Source organism: Choloepus didactylus, chromosome 9 (genome assembly GCF_015220235.1).
Source record: "Choloepus didactylus isolate mChoDid1 chromosome 9, mChoDid1.pri, whole genome shotgun sequence".
In the NCBI taxonomy this organism is placed as follows: Eukaryota; Metazoa; Chordata; class Mammalia; order Pilosa; family Megalonychidae; genus Choloepus; species Choloepus didactylus.
Genome location: NC_051315.1, coordinates 131,540,301 through 131,559,720, shown reverse-complemented (window position 1 = coordinate 131,559,720; position 19,420 = coordinate 131,540,301).

The window sequence follows — 19,420 nt, the reverse complement described above, 5'->3', positions numbered from 1 at the left end:
GAGTTACCAAGTGGCCCTGCCCTGAGAACGAACCTCCTGGAGCCCCCCCTGCCTCCCCCTGCCAGCTAAAGCTAGCTAGCACTTCCTGCCCAACGATGGCAAGTGCAAGCCACGGGGGCTGCAGGGCCCGGAGGAGCCACCCTGACGGTGCAGAGCAGGCACCCGCGATGCGGGAAACTGGGTGTCTCCTCCATCAGTGACCATGATGCCCCACAAGCAGGCACGGCAGCCCACCGCTGAGGGGGCCCACTCACGGGTGCGGGCATGTGTATTTTTCAGGGTGGGGGTGCACAGCAAATGAAGTTCTCCTTCTTTCTACTCACCTAGAAGACTTTGTAGCCAGCAACCTGATGTGTTGTACAAGATTTTAAAATGCAGTTAAGAGACCAGGAAAGAACACGCAGAGGTTCTCCGGTCCAGGTTTTTTAGGTCATGGTTGGTACCAGATGAGACGGAATTGGGGGAAACAGGCTTCAATGTCAAAGTTGCTAATTAAAAGGACAGGGCGCCCCGGGAAGAAAGAGAAGAAGGCCACGTGGGACGCACCTTCACCGGGGAGCCTGCGTGTGAGGCGGGGGTCCGGTCAGCTCAGGAGGGTCCCCTGGAGCCGCCCGTGCACTTCCCAGAGCGCTCAGCGGCCTGAGTGCAGGTGGCGGGGGTCACGGCAGGTCCCCAGGAGGTCAGCGACGCAGGCCGCCGCACCCCATCCTGGCGTCAGGGAACTCAGCAAACACTCCAACCGCAGCGGGAGGATGCAAGGCGCTCCAGCCATCGGGCCTCCTGCCGGGCACCAGCGGCCATCTCGCCTTGTGCTGTCCTCAGAGGCTCCCTGGGGGCTGCTCTGGATCAGCCCCGGACCCGCCTGCCTCTGGCCAGGCCCCACCCGGAGGCTGCGCTGGCTGCTTTGTGCCACACGGGCTCCCGGAAGCCCCCTCACATGGGCATTTGTGGCTTTCTGGGGGAGCCAGGCACAGGGCAAGGACCCTCAATTGTGGCTCAAGTCCCACCACGGGCCCCACTGGCTGCATCTTGGGGTTGTCATAAGCCCATCTCCTGCCCCTTCTTGTTGGAAGAGCTGCCCCCCAGCAACCTCCAGAGGGCGGCCCGCAGCCCCCCAGCGTCTCCCAGGCCAGGGCAGGCGCCTGCAGCTCTGCTTCTCAACACCTCTGCATGAAGGAGGTGCTGACGGCTCGGTCGCTGCATGTGGAGCAGGTTTATTTGCTGCTGGGATTTCCCAGTCACCTCAAGTGAAAATAATTGCATCCACATGGTATTTGTTTATGGAGAACCTCACTCATGTTCCGTTGAGGACTTTCCTTTTAACTGAGCAACTGAAACACCACCCACAGGCTCCCCTCCTTTGGTTACTGCAGTTTCCTGCTCCCCGAGCACAGTTTGGGTTCCATCGATGGCATCGGGTGCAGTGCGAGGGCACTGCAGGGTCCAGACTAAAGTGGCCACCAGTGGCCCAGTGCAGAAGCAGAGATGCAGAGAGGGCGGCAGGTCCAAGAGATCAGCTGGAGGCCAAGCCCCCATGCCTGGAGAACCGAGGGGATGGGTGGGAAGGGACGGGGCACCCTGAAAGCCACCCCAGCTCCTGGGGTTGATATTTGCTGAGAGGAGGCACTCCAGCCAAGGCACAAGTGTGGGGGAGTGGGGGACTGCTGTGTGGAGACTGAGTCCAATTCTTGACACGTCAGCTTTGGGGTGCCTGAGAGGTATCCAAGGGGAGATGTTCATACGAGGTGGACACACGTGTCTGGAACTGAACCTGGAGCCCAGGAGGAAAAAGTAAATCTGAAGCCCATAGCAAAGAGGGCAAATGAAAGAGAGAAACAGTTTGAATTATTTAGGGGAATATTTTGCAGATTCCTTCCTGGAAGGCATGGGGAAACTGTATTGTTGAAAACTAGTGTGCCAGTTTGGATGTATCATGTGCCCCAAAACATCATTTTCTTTGATGCAATCTTGTGGAGGCAGATGTATTAGTGTTGATTAGGTTGGAGTCCTTTGATTGAGTGTTTCCATGGAGATGTGATTCAATCAACTGTGGGTGATGACTCTGATTGGATAATTTCCATGGAGGTGTTACCCCACCCATTCAGGGTGGGTCTTAATTGAATCACTGGAGTCCTATAAAAGTGTTCACAGACAGAAGGAGGGAGCTAAAGCTGAAACAGACATTTTGAAGACAGCTGTTGGAAGCTGACACAGACATTTTGGAAACTACCATTTTGAAATGCAACCTGGGATCAATCAGCAGATGCCAGCCACGTGCCTTGCGAGCTGACAGAGGTTTTCCAGACACCAATGGCCTTTCTCCAGAGAAGGTACCTGTGCCAGTTTGTATATTTATATCCCCCAGAAAAAGCCATATTCTTTAATGCATTCATGTGGGGGCAGATGTATTAGTATGGATTGGATTGGAACCTATTGGTTCAGTGTCCATGGAGACATCACCCACCCAACTGTAGGTGATGACCCTGGATAATTTCCATGGAGGCATGGACACGCCCATTCAGTGTGGGCCTTGTTTAGTTTACTGGAGCACTATATAAGCTCAGACAGAAGATGCTCAGAGCGAGCTGGAGCTGAGACAGACATTTTGAAGATGGCCATTGGAAGCTGATGCAGACATTTTGGAGAATGCCATTTTGAAACACAACCTAGGAGCAAGCAGATGCCAGCCATGTGCCTTGCCAGCTAACAGAAGTTTTCCAGATGCCAATGGCCTTTCTCCAGTGAAGTTACCCTTTGTTGATGGACTCTTTATGGCCTTAAGACTGTAACTGTGTAACCAAATAAATCCCCTTTTATAAAAGCCAATCCATTTCTGGTGTTTTGCATTCTGGCAGCATTAGCAAACTAGAACAGTACCCTATTGTTGATGCCTTACCTTGGACACTTTATGGCCTTAAGACTGTAACTTTGTAACCAAATAAACCCCCTTTATAAAAGCCAATCCATTTCTGGTCTTTTGCAAAAGGGCAGCATTAGCAAACCAGAACTAGTCCTTATGTGGTAGTAGATATAGACGGATGGTAAAGATATACATAAACAGAGAGAGAGAGAAATAACAGATACCTCTTTTGACATGGTGGGTGTGCCAGTTTGAGTGTATTGTGTCCCCCAAATGCCATTATCTTTATAGTCTTGTGTGGGGCAGAAGTTTTGGTGTTGGTTAGATTTGCTTGGAGTGTGCCCCACCCAGCTGTGGGAGATAATTTTGATGAGATGTTCCCATGGAGGCGTGGCCCCGCCCATTCGGGGTGGGCCTTGATCAGTGGAGCCATATAAATGAGCTGACTTGGGGGAAAAAAAGAGAGTGCAGCTGGGAGTGATGTTTTGAAGAGAAGCAAGCTTGCTAGAGAGGAACGTCCTGGGAGAAAGCCGTTTTGAGGCCGGAGCTTTGGAGCAGACGCCAGCTGCCTTCCTAGCTAACAGGTTTTCCGGACACCACTGGCCATCCTCCGGTGAAGGTACCCGATTGCTGAGGTGTTACCTTGGATGCTTTGTGGCCTTAAGACTAATTGTTTAGTGAAATAAACCCCCGTTTTATAAAAGCCTATCCATCTCTGGTGTTTTGCATTCTCCAGCATTAGCAAACTAAGACAGTGGGAAACTTGTACCTACTGTTTTGAAACTTTCCCAGACAAAAATCATGGCAGCCACGCTCTATAGAATAACAGCCCAACAAAATAGTAGCTAACACTTACTACACATTTATGGATCAAGCACCTTGCATGGATCACTTTATTTCATTCTCATGGCTGTATGACATAAATATGATCATATTCCCTGCTGTCAGATTTCAACACTGAACCTCAATAATTTGGCCAAGGTCACGACCGCAAACCAGGCATGTCTGGTACCAAAGATGGCGTATTTAGTCAGGCACAGCCTGGCCTCCTGAAATCAACCTCCCAAGATCCCTGGAGTCAGCACCATACAGAACCGTTTCGAAGGCTAACAGCAGCTGTGTGCCAGGCCCAAGGCTCCTGACTTTTCACAAGGTGAAGTCACCCCGCTCGCCATTCAGCTGACTGTCAGGAATGCAGCAACGTAGACTGTGAGCCTTCCAGGCCCTTCCCAGAGACTGCACCCCAAGGTCTCTGCGGGCCACTTTCTCCAAAGTTCAGCTGCAAGCAGCCAGGTCCACGAAGCGTGTGCAGTCCGTGCGTATACACATATGTACATACATATGTGCACACGAAACGCTTCCTTTGGAGGGCTAGACCATCGGCAGCCGATATCCTTAGACTTCGTGTGGCTGCATTTGCAGAGCTGCATTCACTACTCTGCCTTCTGCTCACATTGGGGCCACCATAAGAGAGAGGCAGAAGGAATTCTCCCGTACTGCTGGGGGTTGAGTGGAGGGCACGGCGTCACCCAGCGTGGCCGACTGGAGGACCTGTGGGAGCTTCTCCTGACCTCTCAACTTCCCCCCAGGACCCCGGGACTGTGCTTGGTTTCCTCTGCTGCCCTGGCCGCTCAGTCCCTGGGATCTGGAGCTCCAGGCCCCAGCCCACCTCGGTGCTTACGGTTCACGTCCGGGTGGGCTTCCTCACCTGGCAGCCTGCAGGGGTGTGTGGGGGCCCAGCAGCCATGGCATTCATGTGGTGAGGTTCTGGGGACATTTATTTTACTCCAGTTTCAAGAACAATCACTGTCACCTGCCTTAGAAGCAATTTAAGTGCCATTTTTCATATGAAGCATCAGTACAATAAGGACTAGAATATAAAGTCTCCGTGGATTTCTAAGATAAAACACTAGGCTTCTAGATCTTTCTCATGACCACCTAGAACTCTGTTCTCAGATCAGTCTCCTGACCTCGGGGTGCCAGGGAAGGAAAGTCTGGGAAGCGCTTCTTATGGCATGCGTTTCTGGGGAGTCAAGTCCCTCCCCCCACTTGTAACCCTATTTATCTTCCCCCTTTGCACAAATATGTTTATCAGTAACCTCCTAATGTATATTTAAACAAGATTGGCTCCAGGCGATCAGCTCAGGGTGGCCGCCCCCGCGCTGGCTGCAGGCTGCCCTCTGGGTCTGGGTCTGCCCCTGTCTCACCTTCTGGGCCCATCAGGTTGGCTAAGTTAGGGTCTTCTCACGGCAACAGGGACGGCCCTGCCAGCACCAGCGCACGTCAAGCCTCTGCTTGTGTCATGGCCACTAATGTCTCGTCGACCACAACAAGTCATGTGGCCGAGCCCCAAATCCAGGGTCGGGAGAGCTGACCCCGCCTGTCTTGGGAGGAACTGGAAAGCCACATGGCAATTCGTGTGGACACAGGAAAGGGTGAAAAAGTGAAGCAGGAGCTCAACCCTGAGCCCCCAAACTGAACATCCAACCAGCCTTTTCCACACCTTCACGGGGCTGGCTCAGAAGTACCTGAAAGCCACTCTCCCCCAGAACGGCCCTTGTCTGGGAGCCTCCATCTCGGTGACCAGGGAGATCTCCATCCAGTTGCCCAAGGGGAATTCTCGGCACCATCCATGATGCCTGCCTCTTCCTCATCGCCCATCATCCAATCAGTCGCCAAGTTCAGACACCTTACCTCCTAAGCTGTCCTCAGATCTCCCCGCTTCCCTCCAACTCCCCCAACACCAGCCACCAAGGCTGAACCCCCACCCCCCACTTGCCCTCCTGCCTCCTCCAGCCGTCGGGCCCAGCTCCCTGCAGCCAGAACTCTTCAAGAGGCGAGCTCCGCCACGACCTTCCCTGCTTGCACCCGCAAGGGGCTTCTCGTGGCTCTGGGCACAGGACCAGGTGCTCGCCTGGCCTCACGGTGCTCCCCGGACAACACCTGCCTCAGCCCACCTCCCCGTGCTCCTCTCTCCCTCCGGCCCTGAGCCCCTGCACATGCTGGGCACCCTCCACAGGCTGCCCTGGGGGCATAGTGCCCGGCCTCCGCCATCAGACCTCCTCCTCGCGGATGTCGGGCTCCGGCCGGTGGGGTTCCCTCCACGGCCCGGTCCTCAGTGCCCTTCCCTGGGCACATTCTCACCCACATCATCCCTTCAAGAGTCCCGAGAGCAGGAGACCACTCCTCACTCAGGGCCCGGCCCACTGAGACACCCAATAAATATTTTCTGAGCGAGTGAACGAGCCCCATTTAACTCTTGAAATAAACCCCCGCGGTGGGCGTTCTTGTCTCTGTTACAAGCGAAGAGACAAGCACCCAGCGCGGGGAGAGAAGCGGCCGAGGCCACAGGGCTGGTGCCAGGCTCCTCGCCCGAAAAAGGCTCAGGAGGCCCATTCTCAGCTGGCACCACCACCGACACCGAGACCCCATCCTCCTCTGAAATGAGGATGAGAAGAACCAACAGAGAGACGAGCGCTGGGGCAGAGCCCCCCGACACGCCGGTTCCTTTCCCCTCGCGTGTGCTCCTGCTGTCCTTTCCTTCTCTCTCTTGCTCTCACCTCCCTCATTTTCTCCCCTTTCCCTGCGTTCAGTAGCTGACCTGTATCCCTTTAAATACTTCCCAAGGAAGCAGCTCCAACAGTCTTTCCCACAGATTTTAAATTCTCTGCAATAAAAATGTCAAGGGTGAAATAAGACAATGCATTTTCTCAGCCCAACATCAGGCCAAACTACATATTAAAGACCAACATCTGAACAATAAAATTCAGAATGAGAGTCACCTTCAACTTGCTGAAACCCTGTTTGAGGTCTGGAATGAAGGAGAGCGGGGGCAGAGTTGTCGTTCTGCAAGGTTTTTAGTGCCTGGGACACAAAGCTGCTTGGCCTCCTTCCCAAGCTGCCCCCTGCCCACTCCCCACTCCCCTGCCAGAGCCCCTACAACACGAGAGGGCCTGCAGGAACTCGCCATGAAGTTTGTTACAGAGAAATTGCCTTTAGTGCCAGAACTAAAACCTTGCATGGTGCTTGCTTGGGTTCTTCCACTGGGCTTTTGAAGCCTTCTCGTTCCTGCCTGATGCTGGGTGCAACGCACCTGCTGAGCTGGAGTGAGGCTTGTGTCACACCTGCCCCAGGTGTGTGAGCTCTGTGGGGCCAACAGTGCAGCCGCGGCCCGGGAGCTGGGGGCCAGGCTGGGGGGCACCTCAGCAGCCAGACCTCCCCTGCCCCGACACGGGTAAGGGTCCATGGTCCCCCTCACCATTTTATCTCCCATTGGACAACACCCACTCGGGCTCCACCCACTCGGGCTCCTGTGGATACCTTTATTTTTCACTTTCTCATTTACATGAAAGGACTCAAAGACTCCTCTTCCCAAAGTACCTGAAAATGCTCTTTCCATCGGAACCCAAGTCTGCACTTAACTCTTCCATCCATGACCTGCACACTTTCCTTTCTGGACCTTCATGATGGTAGAAAAAGACAAGGCCTTCAGATCCTTGAGCCCATCCAGGGTCTGCAGGAGCTTGGGTCCTCTTGGGACCACCCAGGACAAAGCCAGGGCCGGGGCCTGGAAAAGGGGGCACAAGCCTTCCCCAGGCCACCCTGCCCCCAACGAATACCCCCACCCCCAGGACAGCCACTTAGATCGGCTCAGCTTCCTGGAGAGCTGAACGACACACAAAGTCAATTTAGATTTTAAGGCCCTTTGGGGAAATAAGGGGCTTGGAAAATGTTAACTGTTTTTAGAGTTGAAGCAGACATGGGTGATGACCCTATGATGTGCTGAATCCCGAGATTTTGTTCTGTTCCATTACTCCTGGCAACTGGATTTAAAATTCCCACATATGAACCTAATTGCCAGAGTAAATCCACTTTCCCCACTCCCAGGAGCCTCCCCTGATTTTTACTTTCCTCATCACAGGCAAGAACAGGGAATGTCAAACATCCTTAGAATCTGCCAGCCCATTACCTCAATGAGAAAATGAGGGAAACAGGACTCACATGGTCAAAGACCTGGCCAAGCCCAGGGGCCCAGCGGCACCAGACCCCACACCTCCCGATGCCCTGTCCCGAGAGGCCTCCCTGGCTGAGAGGAGACTCGCTTCGGGGGTGCAGTCCTCTCTTCCGCTCTGCAGGCCACAACCCTAAGCACACCCCATAACTAGGCCCCACATCTTCCCCTCGACCTGGCCCATCCTGGGTCTGTGAATCTACTGCTTTGGTTTTCATCACATTTTCTGTGGAGATTAAAATCCATGGTCCCTTTAAATATCAGTGACAAGGAAATGTTGGGTTTAGGGCTTCCCCTGGGATGGCTAATGAGCTAAGATATGGACTTGGTCTAAAGGAAATCAGCAGGGTGTGTTAGAGAAGGCCCAGTGGGAGTCAGAACATCCCCCTCCCCACCCCCTGAAAGGTCAACAGAGGCTGAGGGGGCCTTGGATTTCCCCCCATCCCCGGCAGGAACAAGGCAGCACCCAGTTCTCCTAGTGGGGAGTGTCAGAGGACGCTGGCTGAAACAGAAGACTTAAATAAGATCCCAAATACCCCAAATGTCCAGGATACAATCAAAAATCCTTATCATCCCAAGAACCTGGAAAACCTCAGACTGAATAAACAAAGACATTCACAGATGCCAACACAGAGATGAAACACATGTTGCAATTATCTGATGAGGATTTTAAAGCAGTCAACATAAAAATGCTTCAACAAGCAATAACAAGCATCCTTGAAATGAATGAAAAAATAGAAAGTCTCAACAAAGCAATGCAACAAAGCAATGCAATGTCTCATAAAGAAGCAGAAGCTAAAAAGAAGAAACACATGGAAATGTTTCAACTGAAAAATGCAATAATTGAGATAATTTTCTTAAAAAAAACCTCATAGATGGGCTCCACAGAAGACTGAGAAGACAGAGGAAAGAATACGTGAACTTGAAGATAGAGCAACAGAAATTACCCAATTTGAACAACAGAGAGAAAGTATACTGAAAAAAGTGAAAGAGCCTTAGGGACCTATGGGACTATAACAAAATACTCAACACTGTTGTCATCAGAGCCTGAAAAGAGAGGAGAAAGATGGAGGAGCTGAAAGAGTATGTGAAGAAATAGGGGCTGAAAATTTCCAAAATTTGAGGGGAAACTGAAGATTCAAGAAGTTGAGCAAACCCTAAACAGGATAAACCCGAAGAAATCCAGGCAAAGGCACATCCTGAAAACTATGAACAAAGAAAAAACCCTGAAAGCAGCAAAAGAGAAACTACACCATATCTATAGGAGAAAAACAGTTTGAATGACAGCACATTTATCTTCAGAAACCATGGAAGCCATGACACAACACTTTCCAAGTGCTCAAAGAAAACCCAGAATTCTACATCCAACAAAAATAGTCTTCAAAACTGAAAGAACGATCAAGACATTCTCAGATGAAGGAAAACTGCGGGACACTGATTACGTGCTTCAACTTGGCGGGCCTGGGCTGGGGGACCTGATCAGCCCCTGGGGAGGGTGGTGGGCACGGGCGACAGCGCCCTCCGCAGCCCCCCGGGCCTGGGAAAGTGAGGCCGGAGGCAGGCCCCATTTCCTCACCCAAAATAACACTGTTAGGGGAGGCTTGCCGGAGGGAACCGCCTTTTCCCCACCCCCTTATCTTGCCCGGACACTCCCCGTTGCCAGTGCAACTCCCATTACCACCAGTGCGCATACATTGTTGCCAGACACCGTTACCGGAGCAACTCTCGCCCCTTTTCAATCAACCTCCGCGCCCTCTCAGAACCAATCCAAGCCTTTAACCTCTACAGCTACCCCGCCCTCTAAACGCCCGATATAAGCTTGTACTCTCCCCAAATAAAGCTCTCTCTCTCTCTCTCTTGGCTTCTTCACCCTAAAAGAACCGTGTCCCGCCTGTTCCTTTCTCGCCGCCCTCCATACTTTGCACGCCACCCCGCCGGGGACCTGGCCAAGTCCCCCGCCTCGCCTTCGCCTCCGGGAAAGAGCCCCCGCCGCCGGTACCCTCCAAGCAATCCTGGGAGCCTAGGATTTGGCAACCGGCCGCCACCTCCCCCCCCCAGACGAATCAACTGCGACCGCAGAAAACTAAGAGAATTTGTTACCAACTGGCCTACCCTAAATAAATTGCTACAAGAAGTTCTTGAAATGGGAAGGAAAGGATAAAAGAAGAAATCTTGGGCATCAGGAAGGAAGACAGAACCAAAAAAAGAGTAAAAATGTGAGTAAATACAATAAATCAGGCTGTGGCAAAATTCTGTGCTAAACATTCAGGGTTTTTCAGGCCGTTGCAACAGTTACCTGCCAACAGATGCCAGGATGGTAAGCAGCTGGGAGGTCACTGATACTTTCCAAACTGTTTGACAGAGCTAATTTAGAAGCACTTCATTCAGGTCTCATTAATAAAAGATAAATCTCTCTGATGACTTGCTCATGTCCTTATTTATAAGTCAAATTTCCTTCAGACAGCATTCCATGTTCATAAGATCTTAAATTTCATTCCCAAGTTAATGCCAAATAGGGTAGCTAGATTCAGTAAATAAAAATATAGGAATCCTAGTTAAATTTAAATATTGCATGGGACATACTTATAGTAAAAAATTATGCATTGCTTCTCTGAAATTCAACTTTAATTGGGTGTCCTGTAAGATTTAAAGCATTGAGCTCTGTAGAACAGGTGCTCTTCCTGATTGGAGAAAACAACTCTTCTATAATCTCAGCCCCTCCTGATGGGACCAGCCAAGGGACTTCCCATCTCAGTGTTGTTAGTCTTGAAGGGTGAAGTTCTTCTTCAGAAATGTCCCATGTCTGTGGAGTAAGAAGTTTTTTTAAAAGTAGTAAAAGTTTTCTGCTCCTAGTGCCCTTAGAGAAGAGATGAAAGGCTGCCCCCAGACGGAGACCAGCTAGGGGTGTCTGCCCAAAGCAGACACTGATTTATGGTCCTCAGAATCCTACTGAACCCCATGCAGGGTTGGGAACCATCACCTCTAGGACATGCAGCCCTCAGGGAATCCGCTGAGCGTTCCTTTGCCCGTGGTCTGCAGGCCAAGTGAGGACTGGCGTTTCCCAGGTGTGACTGGTGGCCTCGGCCTGCTGTGGTGGAGGCAGGGACACTGGAAGTGGACGTGTCAGACTCCTTAATTTTGCCCCTTAGGAAATAAAGGCTCAAGGGGGAGAGGGTCTTTCTGTGACTCCACCGTGGGCAGGGGCCCCAGCCCCTGCATCTCTGATCCCCACCCACCCTGCCTCTCTCCTCGGGTCATATGTGACCAGCACAGCCAATACCCAGGAAGGCCTCAGGAACCAGAAGGACAGAAATGAGCTTCCCACCAACCACCTGCTGCAACGGGCCTCCAGACCCTGGGCTGACCCGCTCCTCCTGCTCTGACCTGACTGTGGGATCCTTTGGATTTTACGAACTAGCTCAGGGCTTTTTTCAGCCCAGATCTGGCCCCCACCTTGATGCCCTCATCCCCTCCTACTCCCACCCCCCTTGCTCCCTGCACTCCAGACACACTGGCCTCCTGCTGACACGCCAGCCGTGACCCCACTCAGGCCTTGCTGTCACTGGCCCCTCTGCCTAGGTGTTCCTCCTCCCGACATTGCACAGCTCACCCCCCATATCCACTGTCTCCTCCCAGTCCCCCCAACAGAGAGCCTTCTCCTCCCATCCTGTTTCAGTCTGCTAAAGCTGCCAGAATGCATTTTACCAGAAATGGGTTGGCTTTTACAAAGGGGTATATTAGCTTACAATTTTACAGTTCTAAGGCCATGAAAATGTCCACATTAAGGCATCAACAGGAGGATACATTCTCTGAAGAAGGACTGTTGGCATCTGGGGTTCCTCTGTCAGAGAGCAAGGCACACGGCCAGAGTCTGCTTGTCCTTCACTCCCGGGTTCTGTTGCTTTCAGCTTCTGATTCCAGTGGCTTTCTCTCTGAGCATCTGTGGAAATTAAAGCAGTATCCTAGAAAATATCTATTTAATACAAAGTAAGGCAATAATGGAGGAACAGAGGAACAAAAAAGACATAAGACACATGAAAAACAAATAGCAGATATAAATCCTGCCTTATCAATAATTACATTAAATATAAGTGAACTAAACACACCAATCAAAAGGCAAAGATTGGCAGAATAGATTTTTAAAAAGAAAATTAAAAAATGACCCAACTGTATTCTGTGCATACTTTAAACTGAAATGCAAATAGATTGAAAGTAAAAGGATGGAAAACTATACCATGCAAACAGTACCCAAAAGAGAGCTGAAATAGTATACTACTATCAGACAAAATAAATTTTAAGACAAAAGTGTTACTAGAGATAAAGAGAGACATTTTATAATGACAAAAGATCAATGCATCAGGACTTACCAATTATAAATATAGATGTACCTAAAAACAGAACCCCAAAATACATGAAGCAAAAACTGACAGAGTTGAAGAGAGAAATAGATAATCCAACAATAATAGTTGAGGACTTTGATACACCACTTTCAAAAAAGGATAGAACAACTAGGTAGATTAACAAGGAAATAGAAGACTTGAACGACACTTATAAACCAATTAGACCTAGCAGACATATATAGAACACTTTATCCAACAATAGCTGAACACACATGCTTCTCAAGTGCACCAAGAACCTTCCCCTGTACAGACTGTATGTCAGGTCATAAAGCAAGCATTAGTAAATTAAAGGGACTGAGATCATACAAAATACATTCTCCAAAAACAAAGGAATGAATTTAGAAACATATCAGAAGGAAATGGCACACTCCTAAATAATGAATGGCCAAAGAAAAAATCACAAGGGAAAACAAAAACAACATACCAAAACTTGTGAGAGGCAGCTAAAGCAGTGCCTAGAGAGAAATTTGTAGCTGTAAACAACTATATAGAGCAAGAAAATCTCAACTCAATAACCCAAACTTGTACCTTAATAAATTAGTAAAAGAAGAGAATAGTAAATCCCAAAGCAAGCAGAAGGAAGGAAATAAAGACTAATGTTGAAATAAATGAAATACAGAATAGAAAAAAATGAGAAAATTGATGAAATCAAAACTTGCTTCTTTGAAAATATCAACAAAATTGATGAAACTTTAGCTATACTGACAAATTAAAAAAATAGAGATATAAATTACTAAAATCAAGAATGAGAGGGGACATCACTACTGACCTTATAGAATAAAAAGGATTATAAGGAAAACTAGAAACAACTGTGTGCTAACAAATTAGATCACCTAGATGAAATTTACAAATTCCTAGAAAGAATGAACTACCAAAACTGTTGAAAGAAGAAATAGAAAATGTGAAAAGACCTATAACAAGTAAAGGGATTTAATTAGTCATTTAAAAGCTTTCTGCAAAAAGAAGCCGAGGGTCAGACAGCTCCACTGGGAACACTACCAAGCATGTAACAAAGAATGGACACCAATCCTTCAAAAACCTCTTCCAAAAATAGAGTAGAAGGGAACACTTCCCAAATCATTCTATGAACCAATATTATTCTGTTAACAAAACCAGACAAAGACATCACAATAAAAGAAAACTACAAGCCAATATCCCTTTTGAATACAGATGCAAATATCTGCAACAAAATACTAGGAAGCTGAATCCAACAACATGTAAAAAGGATTATACACTATGACTAAGTGGGATTTATCCCAGGTATATAAGCTTGGTTTAACATATGAAAAAAATCAATGTGACACACCTATTTAAAGAATAAATGACAAAAACTACATGATCATCTCAATAGATGCAGCAAAAAGCATTTGAAAAAAAAAAAAAATACAACACACTTTCTTGATAACAGTTAAGAAAACTAGGAAGAAAAAGTAACTTTCCCAACCTGATAAAGGCCATCTATGAAAAATCCACAGCAAACTTAATGTGAAAGATCCAGAAAAAGGCAAGATGTCTCTTGACAATTCTATTCAACATTGTACTAGAGAGGCTAACCAGGGTAATTAGGCAAGAAAAAGAAATAAAAGTCATCCAGATTGGAAATGAAGAAGTAAAACTACCTCTGTTTGCAGATGACATGATTCTACATGTACAGAAAATCCAAAAGAATACACATGTGCACACAATCTATTAGAGCTAATAAACGAATTCAGCAAGGTGGCAGGATACAAGATCAATATACAAAAATCAGTTGTACACTCTAGCAATGAGCAATCTGAAAATAAAATTTAAAAAACAATTCAATTAATAATAGCACCAAAAACAATAAAATACTTCATCAATAAATTTAACAAAAGAAGTGCAAGACATGTACACTGAAAAATACAGAATATCATGAAAGAAATTAAAGATGGCCTGAATAAATGGAAAGACAGTCCATCTTCATGGATTGCCATTAAATACTGTTAAGATGGCAGTACTCCCCAAACTGATCTACAGATTCAATGCAATCTCTATCAAGATCCCAGCTGTCTTTTTCTTTTTTTTTTTTTGTGGAAGTTGACAAGCTGATCCCAAAATTCACATGAATTGCAAGGGACACCAAATAGCCAAAACAATCTTGAAAAAGAAGAACAAAGTTGGAGAGGGCTCACACTTCCCAGTTTCAAAACTTAGTACAAAGCTACTGTATTCAAGATACAGTGGTACTGGCATAAAGAAAGACATATAGATCAATGGAATAGAATTGAAAGTTCATTAGTAAACCTTTATATTTATAGTCAACTGATTTTCAACAAGGATACCAAGACAATTCAATGCGGAAATATAGTCTTTTCACCAAATGATGCTGGAACAACTTGTTATTCACCTGCAAAAGAATGAAATTCAACCCCTACCTCACACCATATAAAAAATTTAACTCAAAATGGATCAAAGACCTAAATGTAAGAGCAAAAACTATAAAACTCTTAGAGAAAACATAGGAGTAAATTCTTCTGACCTTGACTTTAACAATGGTTTTTCATATAAGACACCAAAACACAAGTGACCAAAAAAAAAAAAAAAATGGATAAATTGAACTTCATCAAATTAAAAATGTTTGTGCTTCAAAGGACAGCATGAAGAAAGTAAAAAAGACAACCCACAGAATGAGACTTATATCCAAAATATATAAAGCCCCTTCCAACTCAATGGCAAAAAGATAAATAACCCAATTAAAAATGGGCCAAGTATGTGAACAGATATTTCTCCAAAGAAGGTATACAAATGGCCAAAACGTACATGAAGATGCACAACATCATTAGTCATTAGTGAGATGCAAATCAAAACCATGAAGAGTTACCATTTCACACCCATTAGGATGGCTATAGTCAAAATGATGGATAATAACAAGTGTTGGTGAGAATGTGGAGAAATTGGAACCCTTATACATTGCTGATGGGAAGATAAAATGGTGCATCCACTTAGGAAAACAATTCAGTGGTTACTCAAAAGTTAAACATAGAGTTACCATAGACCATCAATTCCACTCCTAGGTTATACCCAAGAAAACTGAAAACATATGGACACACAAAACCTTGTATTCAAATGTTCACAACAGCATTTTCTTAACAGCTAAAAAGTGCAAACAACCCAAATGTCCATCAGCTGATGAACGGATAAACAAAGGTGGTATATCCACACAAAGGAATGACTTGACCATAAACAGGAATGAAATACTGAAACATGTTACAACATAAACAAACCATTACTGGGGATTGGGGAGATGGCGATTGACTGCTAATAGATATGGGAGTTCTTTGGGAAGTGACGAACATGTTCAGGAATTAGGTAGTGATGATCAACCACAACTTCGTGACTATACTCAAAACCACTGCAATGTCCACTTGCTGGGTGAACTCTGTGGTGTGGGAATCCTCATTCTCTGCAGGTGCGTGGCCTTGCCCCAGACCCCGAGGGGCCTGTGCTGTCTCCCACTGTGGGAGACCATCCCGTGTCCAAGAGTCCTTGAAATACTCGTGTGCTCCCCTTTGCCCTGGTGCAGCTGCTCAAGCAAATGGACACTGGTCCCTGTGAGAAGGACCTGGCATAATGGACACTGCATACACTCACGTGGTGTCACAGGTCCTTCCTGCAGGGTCTGGCCACTTCCTCAGCCAGTGGGTCCCCGGCCTGAAAACCTCCTGGGGCCTGGAAATGGACTTTTATTGAAGCCACTGCCGTCGATCTCCTGATTGCTCTTCCTTGATTTCGTTTCATCTTCAGAGTGTCCATTGCTAGTGTAGAGAGATGAGCTGCTCGCTGCAAAGCCCGTGCTCCAACAGCCAGCTCCGTGATTCCCTGCGCACCGGGCTCCCCCTCCGGCCCTGCCACTCGTGGCAATGACTCGCCTCCTGGCTTCCGGCAGGGGCATCTGCCGCCTGGTCCCGGCTGGCGGAGGGTCTCCTACACCTGCTGCTCTTAGAGCAGCTGCTGCGGCCCTGCCCTGCAGGCGAGCCCCTCGGAACTTCTGCTGACGGCTGCCCCTCACTGCAGCATGTCAGTGGTGCGTCCTCTGGGCCTTCCCTAAGAACCTAATCATCTGGTGGGTCCTTTGACCTTACGTTGTGTTGTGGATCAAACCACGTCCCCCTAAAAGGCATGTTCAAGTCCCAACCTCTGGTCCTGTGCGACACTATTTGGAAACAGGACCTTTACAATGTTACTAAAGATGAGGCCAAACTGAATTAGGTCCCTGATCCGATATGACTGACATCCTTATGAGGAGGGGACACATGGACACAGACAGACAGGGAGACGGAGGCAGAGAGAGAGAGCCGGCCGCGTGTCAGGGGCAGCCGAGATGGAGCTGTGCACCGTGGACGGGCAGACAGCCTCCACTGGAACCCTGCAGACCTCGGGGAGCGCAGCCCGGCCGACATCTTGATCTGGACTCCGTCCTCAGAGCCGTGAGAGACTGGGTCCCTGCTGTTGGGGCCAGCGTGTCTGGGGCACCTCATCACAGCAGCCCTGGCAAACTGAGACACTCAGCATACCAACTTCAGCGTGCCCACTTTTCTGATTCCTCCATTGCCTTCTCTAACCATCCGCCTCAGCCACTGTGGCGTCTTCACCTCCCTTGGCATAGCCAGGCCTCTGCCATGCTCCTGGCAGCCACCCCAGTCCCAGTGGGGATTTCACACCATCTCCGGGGCCCTGCCAGCCTGTCAGGTCTCATATCGTCGGACAGTGTCCCAAATGAATAAACTCTCCCGTGCCCACCCTTACGATGGGGCCCCTCATCCAGCCTCTCAGAACCCAGGCCGGGAGAGCCCCTGCTCCGCAGCTCTCCCCTCCTTTCCCAGGCCCAGCGCACACCTGGCTGGGTGCTGACCGGTGGGGGGCTCGGGGGGGACGGGACGACAGATCCTGAGGGTTTGCTGAGCGTATGAAGAGTTAATATACACAACTGCAGGAGTCTGAGCTTGGATTAGTAAGTGCATAGAAAACTCAAAAGCAAATTTAGGAAAAAAAAACAACAAAAAAAAACACCTTCTCTCCAGGGTGGGAAAGGGAGGGGGTAGGTGGGAATTCTTATGCAAAAGAAAAACTGATTATATGATACTACACAGCTGAACATTGAATAGTATTTATATAATTATAATATAAACAATGACTTTTGTTCTAACCAAAATTACGTTCCGCTAGATTTGGAAGACAGATGTGTGGGTGAGTGTCTGTGGACCAGGGAGGGAGGGAGGGCTTTGGAGGGTTTGGAAGAAAAAAACATCTTCCTCTGGGCCAGTGGCTGATGCTGCCAACAACTGAAATATCAGGAAGTATTAATTTAAACGTTTTTTAGCAATATGAAAGAAATTACCTAAAGAAATAGGTAAAGAGTTAAAATGCTTCCTTCTGGGGAGCGAGAAGTGCAGCATTTGGATGTGATTTTAAAATATGCTAATAACATCAATTTCTCCAACAAAAGGCATCTGGCGGGAAAGAGGCTTTTTAAGAAATCCTGTTACCTGACCTCAACCCCAACGAACACGATAGCTCAGCCTTGAAGGAAGGTTCACACCACCCAAGGTACTGAATACGTGTGTGAGGTGCCCAGGAACGAGCCGCTGCACGTCGTGGGAAGTCGTCGTCACATCCAGGAGTGTCCTGCTCTGGGCACGACCGGGCACTGCAGTGTGGATAAGTGCGACCGACCTCCGCATGGCATCGCGGGCTCCAGCCCTCACTGCTCCCCGAGCACTCGACCAAGACCGGGAGCCCACCATCCACCCGACACAGGCACAGTCCCAGACGGTGAGCCGGCAGCCCTGACGCCAGGCGCTACCCGCCTCGCCGCTGGGTTCTGGCCCCACACCCTGCAGACTACACCACACTCCACAAAACCACCTCTGCCCGCACAGAAAACCCCTCCTCCTGCAGCCGGGGCTTACAAAGCAGCCCACCCTCCCAGTGCATCCTGAGAACATGCCTCCAGCCACCACACCGACCTCACAGCCGAGGCCGGATCCAAGCACAGAGCAAAGCATTTGGCCTCGAGCCCCTGGGATGGTGGTTCTCCCACATCCCACCCTGGATCGGCCAGACATGGCACCCACATAGGAACTCTGCTCCGACACCCCCTAGACCTCCCGACCTCGCCCCTCGCAATGGAGTAACTGGCAACGCTGCGGCTGCCTGCAGTTTCTTAGCAAGTGTGACTCAGCTTTGAGTTCTGTCTTGAGGGGATGACTTTGAGTAATACTCTCTGAGGTTTTGGGTTCTTCTTTGCCTTTCACAATCAAAATCATCCATTTCAGACCAGAAAGCAAGGAATGTCATACTGGAAAGCATGATAGTTTGCTGAAATAATTTTGTTGGTTTACCAGACTCTTCACTGTTGGAAAATGACTTCATGCACATACTTGACAAAATTTCATAATAGACAACACTCTGGGTCAAGGAGCCAGTGGACTACAGTGCGATGAAATCCACCGCTAAGTCAGTGCTTCTTCAATGACATGTGCAAAATCACTGCAGTCATGGATTCACTACCAACAGATGCATTTACATGGATAGTCACCTTAACTCTTGTCCACTGGATTTATGACATTTTCTGAGCTCTAGGATTCAGGTTATTATTTTCATCAACTTTCACATTTTAATTAACCATGTGAGCCAATGATCCACTTTTGTAAATTGGGGCTATATCACAACTACATCCATTTCCTGTGGCTGCTGAAACAAATTATCACAAACTGAGTGGCTTAAAACAACATTCATTTATTATCTTATAGTTCTGGAGGTCAGAAGGCCAAAATGAATCTTACAGGGCTAAAACCCAAGGTGTTGGCAGAGCTGTTATTCCAGACGCTTGAGAGAACCCGTTCCGTGTCTTGTGCGGCTTTTAGAAGCTCCTGCGCTCCTTGGCTCGTGGCCACTCACTCTGACCTCGGCTCCCATTGTCACATCTCCTTCTCTCTGACCCCCTGCCTGCTTCCCGCTTACAAGGACCCTTTTGATTACATTGGGCCCACCTGGATAATCCAGGGAAATCTCCCCATCCCATCATCCTTAACTTTACCTCATCTGCAAAGCCCCTTTGCCATGTAAGGGATTAGAATACGGACACCGCCCATTATTCTGCTGACCACAATGTAATAGAAATAATTT